General features: G+C 43.6%; 1 protein-coding gene across 2 annotated transcripts in view; it reads right to left on the bottom strand.

The window, feature by feature from the left end:
- PPARA (peroxisome proliferator activated receptor alpha) overlaps positions 1-6,007 on the bottom strand; it is a 53,448-nt gene extending 47,441 nt beyond the window's left edge. Inside the window, exon 1 of one of the 2 annotated variants that reach the window (XM_081958008.1) lies at positions 5,908-6,007. The gene's annotated coding sequence lies outside the window, so the exon portion shown is untranslated. Of the gene's footprint in view, positions 1-5,062 lie in introns of both variants that reach the window. The other variant, XM_081958007.1, reaches the window with a different exon arrangement.
- Between the last annotated feature and the right edge of the window lie 5,171 nt (positions 6,008-11,178).

The following is an 11,178-nucleotide window of genomic DNA, read 5'->3' as shown; positions in this document are numbered from 1 at the left end:
TGGATTGATGCAAGCATGCAAAATGCAACATAACTTAGCTCTGTGCAGAAACCTAGTCTGTGAATCGAAAACTCCAACGGGTAATTAGAACTGCGGAAAAAACAATGGCTACCAACCTGCCTTCCATTGAGGACCTGTATACTTGCACAAGTCAAAAAGGGGGCTGTGAAAATATCTACATACCCCTCACATCCTGGACATAAATTGTTCCAACGCCTACCTTCAAAACGATGCTATAGGGCACTGCACGCCAGAACAACTAGACACAAGGACAGTTTTTCCCAAATGCCATCCCTCTGCTAAACAAATAATTCCCTCAACACTGTCAAATAATTTACTAAGATTGTATTACTATTCTTCTTCTCTTCCTAGTACCTATCTTTCCCCACTTATGACTATAACCATGTTGCTTGTATCTTTAAAATTGATATTGTATTATTTGTTTCCTAGTATGATTTGATTGCTTACTAGTAATCTAAGTGTTGTATCTTATGATTCTTGATGAATATATTCTGTTTTATTTTTCTTTATGTACACTGAGAACGTATGCACCAAAGACAAATTCCTTGTGTGTCCAATCACTCTTGGCCAATAAAGAATTTTATTCCATTCCATTCCATTCTATTCTAAAAACTAAAGTAACCACAACCAGGTTCCTATGCATACTGATACAGCAATTTGTTTGGTTCGGACTTAAAATACCGAGTTGCAAACCATCATTGTAGCCTAGAACTACAGTGTGAATCCGGCCAGAGCTGGCTCAGTCAACACATATTTAGCACAAGGGGTGAACCAGTCTGCATTTCAATTTAAGCTCTTTAAATTCATTTAAAGAGATCTTACATCTTTATATGTAAATCCATTATCCTTTTTGTAGGAGCTCCTAGCTATACAATTGTAATCTTGAGTATCTACTTAACTATGTAATATTTTAGTTCCTTTGCGTCCAGTCTGTGACCAAATCCCTTTGTTCTGCTTTCAGTTTTCTAGCTCTACGTTATAACATCAAGCAAGCAATAACATAAATACTAACAAGGGCATGTATTTCAGTTAGAATGACTCTACAGTCATTACAAGAGATGGTGAGTCCTACCTGACATGATGACAAAATGTCTCGACTTACAAAAAAATAAATTAAAAAAGGGCCCAACAACACTTATACAGGTAGTCCTCGACTTACGACCAAAACAGAGCCCCAAATTTATGTTGCTAAGCGAGACATTTGTTAAGTGAATTTTGCCCCATTTTACAACCTTTCTCACCACAGTTGTTAAGTGTATCTCTGCTGTTCTTAAATTAGTAACATAGTTGTTAAGTGAACCTGAGTCACCCATTGACCTCGCTTGTCATAAATGGGGATCACACGACCCTGGGACACTGCAGCGTCATAAATGTGAGTCAGTTGTCAAGCATCCAAATGCAAATCACGTGACCATTAGGATGCTGCGATGGTCATAAGGGTGAAAAATGGTCATGAGTCACTTTTTTCAGTGCCGTTGTAACTTCGAACCGTCGCTAAGCAAACTGTTGTAAGTTGAGGATCCCTTGTACTGTCCTTCTACGGAAGTTGAGGAGAAAAATGTCAATTAACCTACGGGGAGAAATATCGCAGCTCCTATCCTATTGCTCTTTTAAAAGGCAAAGGTTCCCCTCCTTCCCTACTCTAGGGGGCGGTGCTTATTTCAAAGCAGAAGAGCCAGCGCTGCCCGAAGACGTCTCTGTGGTCATGTGGCTGGCATGACTAAACGCCGAGGGCGCACGGAACGCTGTTCCCTTCCCACCAAAGGTGGTCCCTATTTTTCTACTTGTATTTTTACCTGCTTTCGAACTGCTAGGTCGGCAGAAGCTGGGACAAGTCACGGGAGCTCACTCCGTTACGCGGCGCTAGGGATTCAAACTGCCAACCTTTCTGATTGACAAGCTTAGCCACTGAACCACCGCGAAATAGTATTACTATCCTATGAAGTCAGATTGGCGTACAGGTAGCTTTTGACTTACAACTGGTTGCTTAGCAATTGTTTGAAGTTATGATGGACCCACAAACTGTATTTACAACTTGGGTTTAAAATACTGATAGCTGCCCACTCACCAAATCACATTTTTGGCAGCCGGAAATTATCTTGGATTTTACAGCTGCTTGCAAAAAGCTGAGATTTACAGTTGGGGGGGGGGGGAGGGTTGGCCAGAAACTGCTGTTTTCCAGCAAAAAAATGTTCATTGTGGACTATGGTTTCACTTAACAACACTGGTATTTGTTTAATGGCTGCTGTGTTTGCTTCATGACTGCCCCCAAAAAGTAAAGCATTTTGGATTGGTCACATGAGTGCCTCGACTTACAACTGTCATGATATACGACGGAAATTCCAGACTCCATTAAAGTCGTAAGTCAAGGAGCATCCGCAGTGGTGAAGGTGCCGGTCTAGGAACCTAGGACTCTGAGTTCTAATCCTGCCTTCACTGAAAGTGAATTTTTCCATTCACATTCTCTCTCAAACCAACCTACTGCACAAAGCTGTTGTTGTGGGGAAAAATAGAAGGAGAAACGAGTCATTATATATGTTTGCTGCCTGGAGTTACTTATAAAGTAATAAAGATGGGATAAAAAGAAATTTAAAAGGCCAAAAGTAATTTTAAAATATCGTATAATCCAGATGTCTGCTGGTCTAGCCAAGCAATAAATGCTGCAATGTGAGCTCTTAAAGAGGCATTTCATTTCCTTGTATCACAATACTTCGTAAAATGCTTAGTATACAAGAGCAGTAAGTAAACAATTGTTTGATTAAATCCACTCCTCAATCATTTACCCCCAAAGGAAGAACAAAGAGAAGCTTTGGCATAAAAAGGAGCAAAGCTGCTAAAGTACAAGGTTCTAAATTAGTAAATAAAAGTCAAACTGAACTAAAACAAGGTGTTTTTAAGGTACAAAAAATATATATCTGAAAGGCTAGCTTACATTTTGGGGGCATTTCTTGCTCCAGTTTTCTTACTAACTCATTTAAATAGTACGTGTTAAAAGAACCTATCAATAAAAATAAGGTTTATTATAGCAATATTTGTAATCTGGAATTACATCAAGAGACTCCCTCGTTTTGGCACTAATGAAATGCTTTGTGCCAGAGGGTGACAAGGACTGAGAGGCTACAGGAAAAATAACAGCAAAACAAAGAAGCAATCTATTTATGGTCCCAAGCAGGTAGGTAATAAGACAGATGTTATCCAAACAGATATTATGAAGCAATATAATTATTGCGTTGCATCCACACACACCCCTCGTCTTTCCAAAGAGGAATTCTGGAAAACCATATATGGCTTAAAAGGGAAACAAATTATCAATGTTTAAAGTGAAAGCAAATAAGAGGATTCTTTAAAGGGAAAAAAACCCCCACAATTTTGACACACACAGGTTTGCTGCTATCTATAAAAAAGTGACTTTATGCACATTTAATTAGGGGGGGGGGTACGCACTAAATGAACTCAAGAAGACAACCTTATTCGCCATTCATTCTTTCGTTACGGCATTTGTCACAGTGGAGAAATGCATAACTCTTGACAGGCAAACAAACTTAAGGGTAAAACTAAATTTCATAAATCGGTGTCCGTGTCTTGGCTCAGCAGGTAACAGTAACTTAACAGTAACAGGGTTGGAAGGAACCTTGGAGGTCAGCTAGTCCAACCCCCTGCTCACGCAGGAGTACCTATCCTAGGGATTCGAACCGCCGGCCTTTCTGATCGACAAGCTCAGCGTCTTAGCCCCTGAGCAGGTAGTTGCTGACAAAGCCATTTGTGGCAGAAGAGAGCTCCAACCCAACCATCTCTTAACACCGCTGAATAAAATAATGCGCAAGGCATTCAAGAGTTACAAGAAACACCACTCCGTTTGTGTTGTGAAGTTATGTCTTTTTCAAAACCCTTACCGGTCACTATAATGCACCCTTCCTGTCCTTCCAAGGACTTTTAGACTGTGCCAGAAATGTCTGAGCAGGTGACCAGGGTTAAGAGAGTAAAAGTGACTTGCAGAAAGTTTTTTTTTTCCCTTATAGAAAGTAACAGTCACACCCGCAAGCTGATAGCAGAAAAGCTCAGCGAGTCGGAGTTGATTTCATTGGCTTCTGCCAGAGCCATAACTACCTCAAGGAGAACACCTTTACTCCACTGGTCATAGGTAAAATCCACCTCCTTCAAAGGGCACGTGACTCACATTTGATGGCAAGGAAGTTCTTCGTCTTATGTTGTTTATGTTGTTGTTGTTGTTGCCCAGATGGCAGAAATCTCACCGACGCTCCTATCAGAACTTGCTTTTCCTCCACACACACACACAGAGAATACAGTTCCTCCAACCTCCTTTACCACTAATTTAAAGGCAATTTCTTGAGTTGGACTTTGGCTGGGAAATACAAAGATGCCGCCGCGTACAAAGTCCAAGCCTCTGGCAAATAGGGGTTTAATCCATAAACATAATCTCTAAGCAAACTTTGGATTCACAAAGGTCTAGCAGAGCAGATCCCCCCCTCCCCGCCTTCTCTCTGACCAGACAGCAGCTCATCTCAAAGAGGTCCCGCAGTTCTCCTAAAATCTGTGAATGGCCCTGAGCACATTTCGTGTCTGTAACCATACATTAGGATCGCTCTGCGACGTGGAAAACACGCATGCTTGGACAGAATGCTTTTAAATCCTCCTTTATTTCGTTCCTTGAGGCTGTGCCACAAATGTTATCATGAACTACAAGCAGTGGGGGGGGGGGATAAATGAAAAAGAAAACCCATCCCTCTGCATTTAGCCCACAAAGGAAGAAAAGTGGAGGTCGGGAAAGGGAAAAAAAAATCACTGATGGTAATATGGATTTAATGTTCATTTCAGCTTGGAAAGAGGCACAAGGATTTTAATTTCTCCCTCACCTGCTGTATCAATTGGCAGAAGTTTGGTCCCTACTTTTTCCAACTTCCACGTTTTATTCAAAGACAAAATGACACACACACACACACACACCATCAGTTCTCTTCCTTACAATTCCCCCCCCCCCCCACAAATCCCAGTGAGAGTCATGGAATCTACCAGGTCCTACCTGGCAGAGCCCAAATCAAAGGCAGTCCCCATGAGCACATCCAAAAGCTCCCCGGCTAGGTCACCGGATGGCCCCACTGGATCCAAATCTGTCTGTCTTAGGAAACTTCTCCCAATGTCTTTTTCCATGTTCTGGTTTTCAGGAGCAGGAGGAGGTTTGGCTTGACCTGTGGGGAATCCTTCCTCTCCCTCCCAAGGTTAAATCTTCCCAATGCCTCCTTCCGTTGGGAATTCCCCTCAAGTGACAGTCTTCCTTTTTTTCTACTTCTTTTCGTCTTCTTTTTTCTCCTCTTCTTTCTCCTTCTCTTTTTACTTTCCGTTCATTTTTCCTTTTCCTCTTCCTCCACTTTTTTCTCTTTCTCTTCTTCTTTTTCCTTCTCGCCTTACTTTTCTTTCATTTTTCCCTTTCCCCTTCCTCTTCTTTCCCCATGCTTTTCTCCTTCTCTTCTTCCTTTCCTTTCCTTTTTCCTTTCTTCCCCTTCCTCTTCTTTTTCTTTCCCTGCTCCTTTCTCCTTCTCTTCTTACTTTCCTTTCATTTCTCCCTTTCTCCTTCCTCTTCTTTCCCCCCTGCTTCTTTCTCCTTCTCTTACTTTCCTTTCCTTTTTCCTTTTCTCCCCTTCTTTCTTTCCCTCTTCTTCTTTTCCTTCTTCCCTCCTTTTCCTTTTCAGGCTACCCCGAGGCTATCTACTCGCGCCCGCCTTGCCAGGCAGCAGGGCAACAGGTGCAGCTTGTGACACGCACGGCAAAGAAACCGGAGCACCGCTGGGGTTGGTGGGGCGGGGGAGAGCCCGTCAGCCCCCGCCGCCTCTCCTCCCTCCCTCGCCCGACCCGCGCGTTCACACGTACCCTTGTCCAAGCGGAGGTTCCGTCTAGCCGACCCGACAGCGCCGCGGCCCCCTTGGCGCGCTCCCGCCGTCTGGACCGCGCAACAGGTCCGGAAGTGAGGTCGCCGCCGCCGCCGGCAGCAGCAGCAGCTGGAGTAAGCCGCGCGCGCGCACGCCCCCTCCCCTCCCTCTCTCCCTCGCCGCACTCACGCAACGCGCAGGCGGCAACACGCACGCACGCACGCCCCGCCCACTAAATCTCGGATGGAGAGAGGGAGGGGGAAGCGGGTTATTCTGAGGAAGACCCGGGGCGGAATAGGGAGAGGATGCGGACGTCTCTGTACAGTGCGCATGTGCAAGCGTTTCATTTGTTTTTGTGTGTGTGTGTGTGTGTGTGTGTGTGTATTTTTAGCTGAGTTGCTTGGGTCGTGCTAAGACAGGGGTGTCCAAACTTGGGAACTTTTAAGATTTGTGGACTTCAACTCCCAGAATTCCCCCTGGCTGGGGAATTCTGGGAGATGAAGTCCACAAATCGTAAATGCTCCCAAGTTTGAACACCCCTGTGCTAAAGTTTGCATGGAACTATTGCACCGATTCGGGGTTGAACGTGGCGTATGGCGTTTGGAAACGCTTCTCCCATTTATCTCCAAAGCAATAGCAATAGCACTTAGACTTATATACCGCTTCACAGTGCTTTACAGCCCTCTCTAAGCAGTTTAGTGGCTAAGACGCTGAGCTTGTCGATCAGAAAGGGGTTCGAATCCCTAGTGCTGCATAGTGGAGTGAGCTCCCGTTACTTGCCCCACCTTCTGTCAGCCTAGCAGTTCGAAAGCACGTAAAAAATGCAAGTAGAAAAATAGGGACCACCTTTGGTGGGAAGGTGACAGCGTTCTGTGCGCCTTTGGCATTTAGTCATGCCGGCCACATGACCTCGGAGACGTCTTCTGACAGCGCCGGCTCTTCGGTTGTGAAATGGAGATGAGCACCGCCCCCTAGAGTCGGGAACGACTAGCAGGTATGTGCGAGGGGAACCTTTACTTTTTACTGCTTCACAGTGCTTTCCAGCCCTCTCTAAGCGGTTTACAGAGTCAGCATATTTTTCCCCACAACAATCTGGATCATTATTTTACCAATCTCGGAAAGATGGAAGGCTGAGTCAACCTTGAGCCTGGTGAGATTTGAACTGCCGAATTGTAGGCAGCCGGCAGGCAACAGAAGAAGCCTGCAATCTTGCACTCTATCCACTGTGCCACATTTATTTTTCTCTCTTCTATTCCGTCTCTCCTTTCCCTTATAGATTGCTCCTGCATCTCTCCTCTCCTATGCACTGGGTGGAAGGGGGGGGGGGGGAGAGTAAAAGGAAGCGGGCTGGCTGATTTATTACAGGTAGTGCATGACCAACGGTCACAATTGAGCCCAAAATTTATGTTGTTAAGTGAGACAGTTGTTAACTGAGTTTTTGCCCCATTTTACGATATTTCTTGCCACAGTTGTTAAGTGAATTGCTGTAATTGTTAAGTGAGCAGCTCACGGGTTGGAAGCAAACCATGTGTGTGTGTGTGTGTGTGTGTGTGTGTGTGTCTGGTTCTCACAACTAAGGCTCTCTTCCTTCTCTAAACCATACACAGACACACGCACACACACACACACACACACACGCCGGTGCCACAACCATAATTGCTGGCACCAAATTCTAGAGTTGAACTTTAGGCTGCGTGTAAAAAAGTATTTACCTGTGTTGATCCTGATTCTATCAAGAGATGATCTGATGTTCTAATCTCATCTTCACTCTGTTTACTTGCACCATTCCTGTGCCGTGCATACTTTTATGTATTCCTCCTTCGTTTTTCTTTTATTTTATATCCTGCCTTTATTATTTTTTATGCACAACACAAGGCGGCGAAGGTAGCTAATGCGCCTTCCTTCTATTTCCCCCACAACAATAATCTTGTGAGTTGAGCTGAGAAAAAGAAACTGGTCCAAGGTCACCCAGCCTGTTTATTTGGCTAGGGTAGAACTAGAACTCACTGTCTCCCAGTTAATAACCTAGTGCAGGGGTGTCCAAACTTGGGAACTTTAAGACTTGTGGACTTCAACTCCCAGAATTCCCCAGCCAGCCGTGTCTTAAGCACTAGATCAGGGGTCGGCAACCTGAAACACTCAAAGAACCACAAGGGTCCTAACCGGAAGCCCCCCGATCAATTCTGGAGCCGACAGGAAGTCCGGTTCCCCCACCATAGAGTCTCCTCCTAGTGTGGCATCCTTTGTCCTCCACCTGTGCTAATCGAAATCACTATCAATTGTGGAGCTGACCAGCGAAAGGGAGCTGCAGCAGAGGGAGGAAAGAGCCACATGCGGCTCCAGAGCCGTGGGTTGCCGACCACTGCACGAGACCAAATTGGCCAAAATCCTCAGTTTCTTTATTTTGGGTTGTCTTTCCACACCTTTCCTAATAGCATAGTCTCCTTCTCAAGAGACCCACGCACCCAGAATATTCCCGGCAATGATTTCAACAGAAATGAACCATACGGAGAGTTCCTCTTTTGAATTCCTTTCCTTAAGTGACTCCCAGCATGGAGTCATGGTCATTAGGCAGACTTTGTGTCACCACAAAGCATGGTTGGCTGACGTGATCACTTGCAAATGCAAACATCTTCAAACCATCCACACCCAGGCCACCCCCGAAACCTGCCCTGCCCTGCGTCCTTTGAACTCTGCCCATAAGAGATCCTCTTTGATAAGCGCCCCCATTAAATTCATCGCACGCCAGCGTGGTTGGGAGGAAGCTGTAAATACTCCAGAGAAGACAACTTCCTAATGTAACTAATGGAAATGCAATTCAACGATTAGAAATAGAAGTAGAAATAGGAACAGAAACAAGAAGAGAAGAGAAGAGAAGAGAAGAGAAGAGAAAAATGGAATGGAATGGAACAGAACAGAATAGAATAGAAAAATGGCATGGAATGGAATAGAAAAATGGAATAGAATAGAATGGAATAGAAGAGAGTAGAATAGAACAGAAAAATAGAATAGAATTAGAATAGAATGGAATAGAATGGAATAGAAAAATGGAATGGAATAGAAAAGAAAAATGGAATAGAATAGAATAGAATAGAAAAATGGAATGGAATAGAATAGAAAAATGGAATAGAAAAGAATGGAATAGAATAGAGTAGAACAGAATAGAATAGAAAAATAGAATAGAATTAGAATAGAATGGAATAGAATAGAATAGAAAAATGGAATGGAATAGGAAAGAAAAATGGAATGGAATAGAATAGAAAAATGGAATAGAAAGGAATGGAATAGAATAGAGTAGAATAGAATAGAATAGAAAAATAGAATAGAATTAGAATAGAATGGAATAGAATAGAATAGAATAGAAAAATGGAATGGAATAGAAAAGAAAAATGGAATAGAATGGAATAGAATAGAAAAACGGAATAGAATTAGAATAGAATAGAGTAGAATAGAATAGAATAACAGAATTGGAAGGGACCTTTGAGGTCTTCTAGTCCAACCCACTGCTTAGGCAGGAAACCCTATACCATTTCAGACAAATTGTTATCCAATCTCTCCTTAAACAATAAAGGCTGTTGTAATGATAATAAAGCCTGTTAGAATGAGCAAATGGTTAGCATCTTTGTTGACAGAACTATCCGCTGAGAGATTCTTGTGGCCCTTATTAGATGGATGAGGGGGCAAGTTTATTTTGTCCCCAGACGTGAAGTCATCCCAAAACGAAGTGCCAATCTACCTCTATTGAATAAGTATACATGCCAAAGTGGGAAACACCAGAATCCTTTCAGAAAAGAAAACTCCGTCTTAGGCATGGGTGGGGTGGGGATCGAAATCAATACATTCAGAAAACAATGCCAAACCTGCCTGTCTGTTATTTTAGATTCCTATCTTCGGGTGGTGATCTTTTTAAGATGTCCTTAATTGTCCGTTAATTGATCTTCCTCTGGCCTGTGGAAACTTAAGTGGGTTGTCTACATTTCAAGGGAGAAACCAGAGCAGCATCTCCATAATTTTGTGATTTAAAACACCTTAAAAAGAGAGATGCTAAATTGCTGGTGGACTTGAGAAAATCCTCTGTTTCAAGTGCTTAACTGTCAGTCCATACGGGAACCATCAAAACCATCCTTCTGCTCCTCTTGTATTTCAATTTGCCAAGTCCTTCAGAGTAGAGAACAGTGTTCTGAGTTGAGAAGAAGCCGGAATCCATGGGGAATTTGAAGACATAGGGACAGCCATAGTGGTCAGGATTCCACCCCCACCCCCCACCTCCCACGAAAGAAGACACCGAGGCTTCAGTTTCCTCAAAGTTCCATTTTATTAGAAATGTCCTATTGGCACATCTGAGAAAACCCGAATCTGAAAGCTTCCACGTTTCCCCCTCCCCCCAAATGAAAGTCCAAGCCCCTGCCCAGTACCCAAATGTCCATCACAGGGTCCAATCAGGTACCATCCCAACTGGAGATGCCTCCCAGTCACACCACTCCAGGCGCAGGGCAAGGTGTCCTTGACTCTCTGAGAAAGGAATGTTATTTTGACTATACCTCCCATACTCCATATAATCCCCCCTCCCATTTTCCCACAGCATTAAATATGGCAGGCCCGATGGCCCAATGCAAAAGATGTCTTCCAGGCGTGACACTTAGCTCCAGTTTGACATAGCAGCACTCAGGAGTTCTGCAAACAGCATACAAAAATTGTTGGTATTTCCTTCAGACATTTTGGAGAGGGAAAGAAACGCTGTTTGTTTATTTGTAAAGTTCATAGGCATGACTTTGGGCAGCGTACAGTACAAAACAATAGAAAACAAAGAGGAAGAGAGACTAAAAATTAAAAAAAAGGCTAGAGAAAATACACCAACCAGAAATAACAACACAACTCGATGGGTTTATGAAATGCTCTGATCAAAGACTGGATCTTGAAGGCTTGTTTAAATAAAGTCAGCATAGGATTAGCAGATTTAACAGAGTTGGAAGGGACCTTATAGGACATCTAGTCCAAGCCCCCGCCCAAGCACGAGACCCTACACCATTTCTGTCAAATGGCAGTCCAATCTCTTCTCAAAAGCCTCCAGCGATGAAGCTGCCACAACTTTTGAAGGCAACTTCTGTTCCATTGGTTGATCGTTCTCACTGTCAGAAAGTTCCTCCTTATTTCTAGGTTGAATGAATCTCTCCTTGGTCAGTTTCCATCCATTATTCCTTGTCTGGCCTTCGGGTGCTTTGGAAAATCGCTTGATCCCCCCACTGGCAGCCCCTCAAATATTGGAAGACTG

The sequence above is a fragment of the Natrix helvetica genome, assembly GCF_964273705.1.
Source record: "Natrix helvetica genome assembly, chromosome: 6".
Lineage (NCBI taxonomy): Eukaryota > Metazoa > Chordata > Lepidosauria > Squamata > Natricidae > Natrix > Natrix helvetica.
The sequence above is the reverse complement of the archived record's forward strand: the minus strand, read 5'-3'. Positions and strand labels throughout refer to the sequence as shown.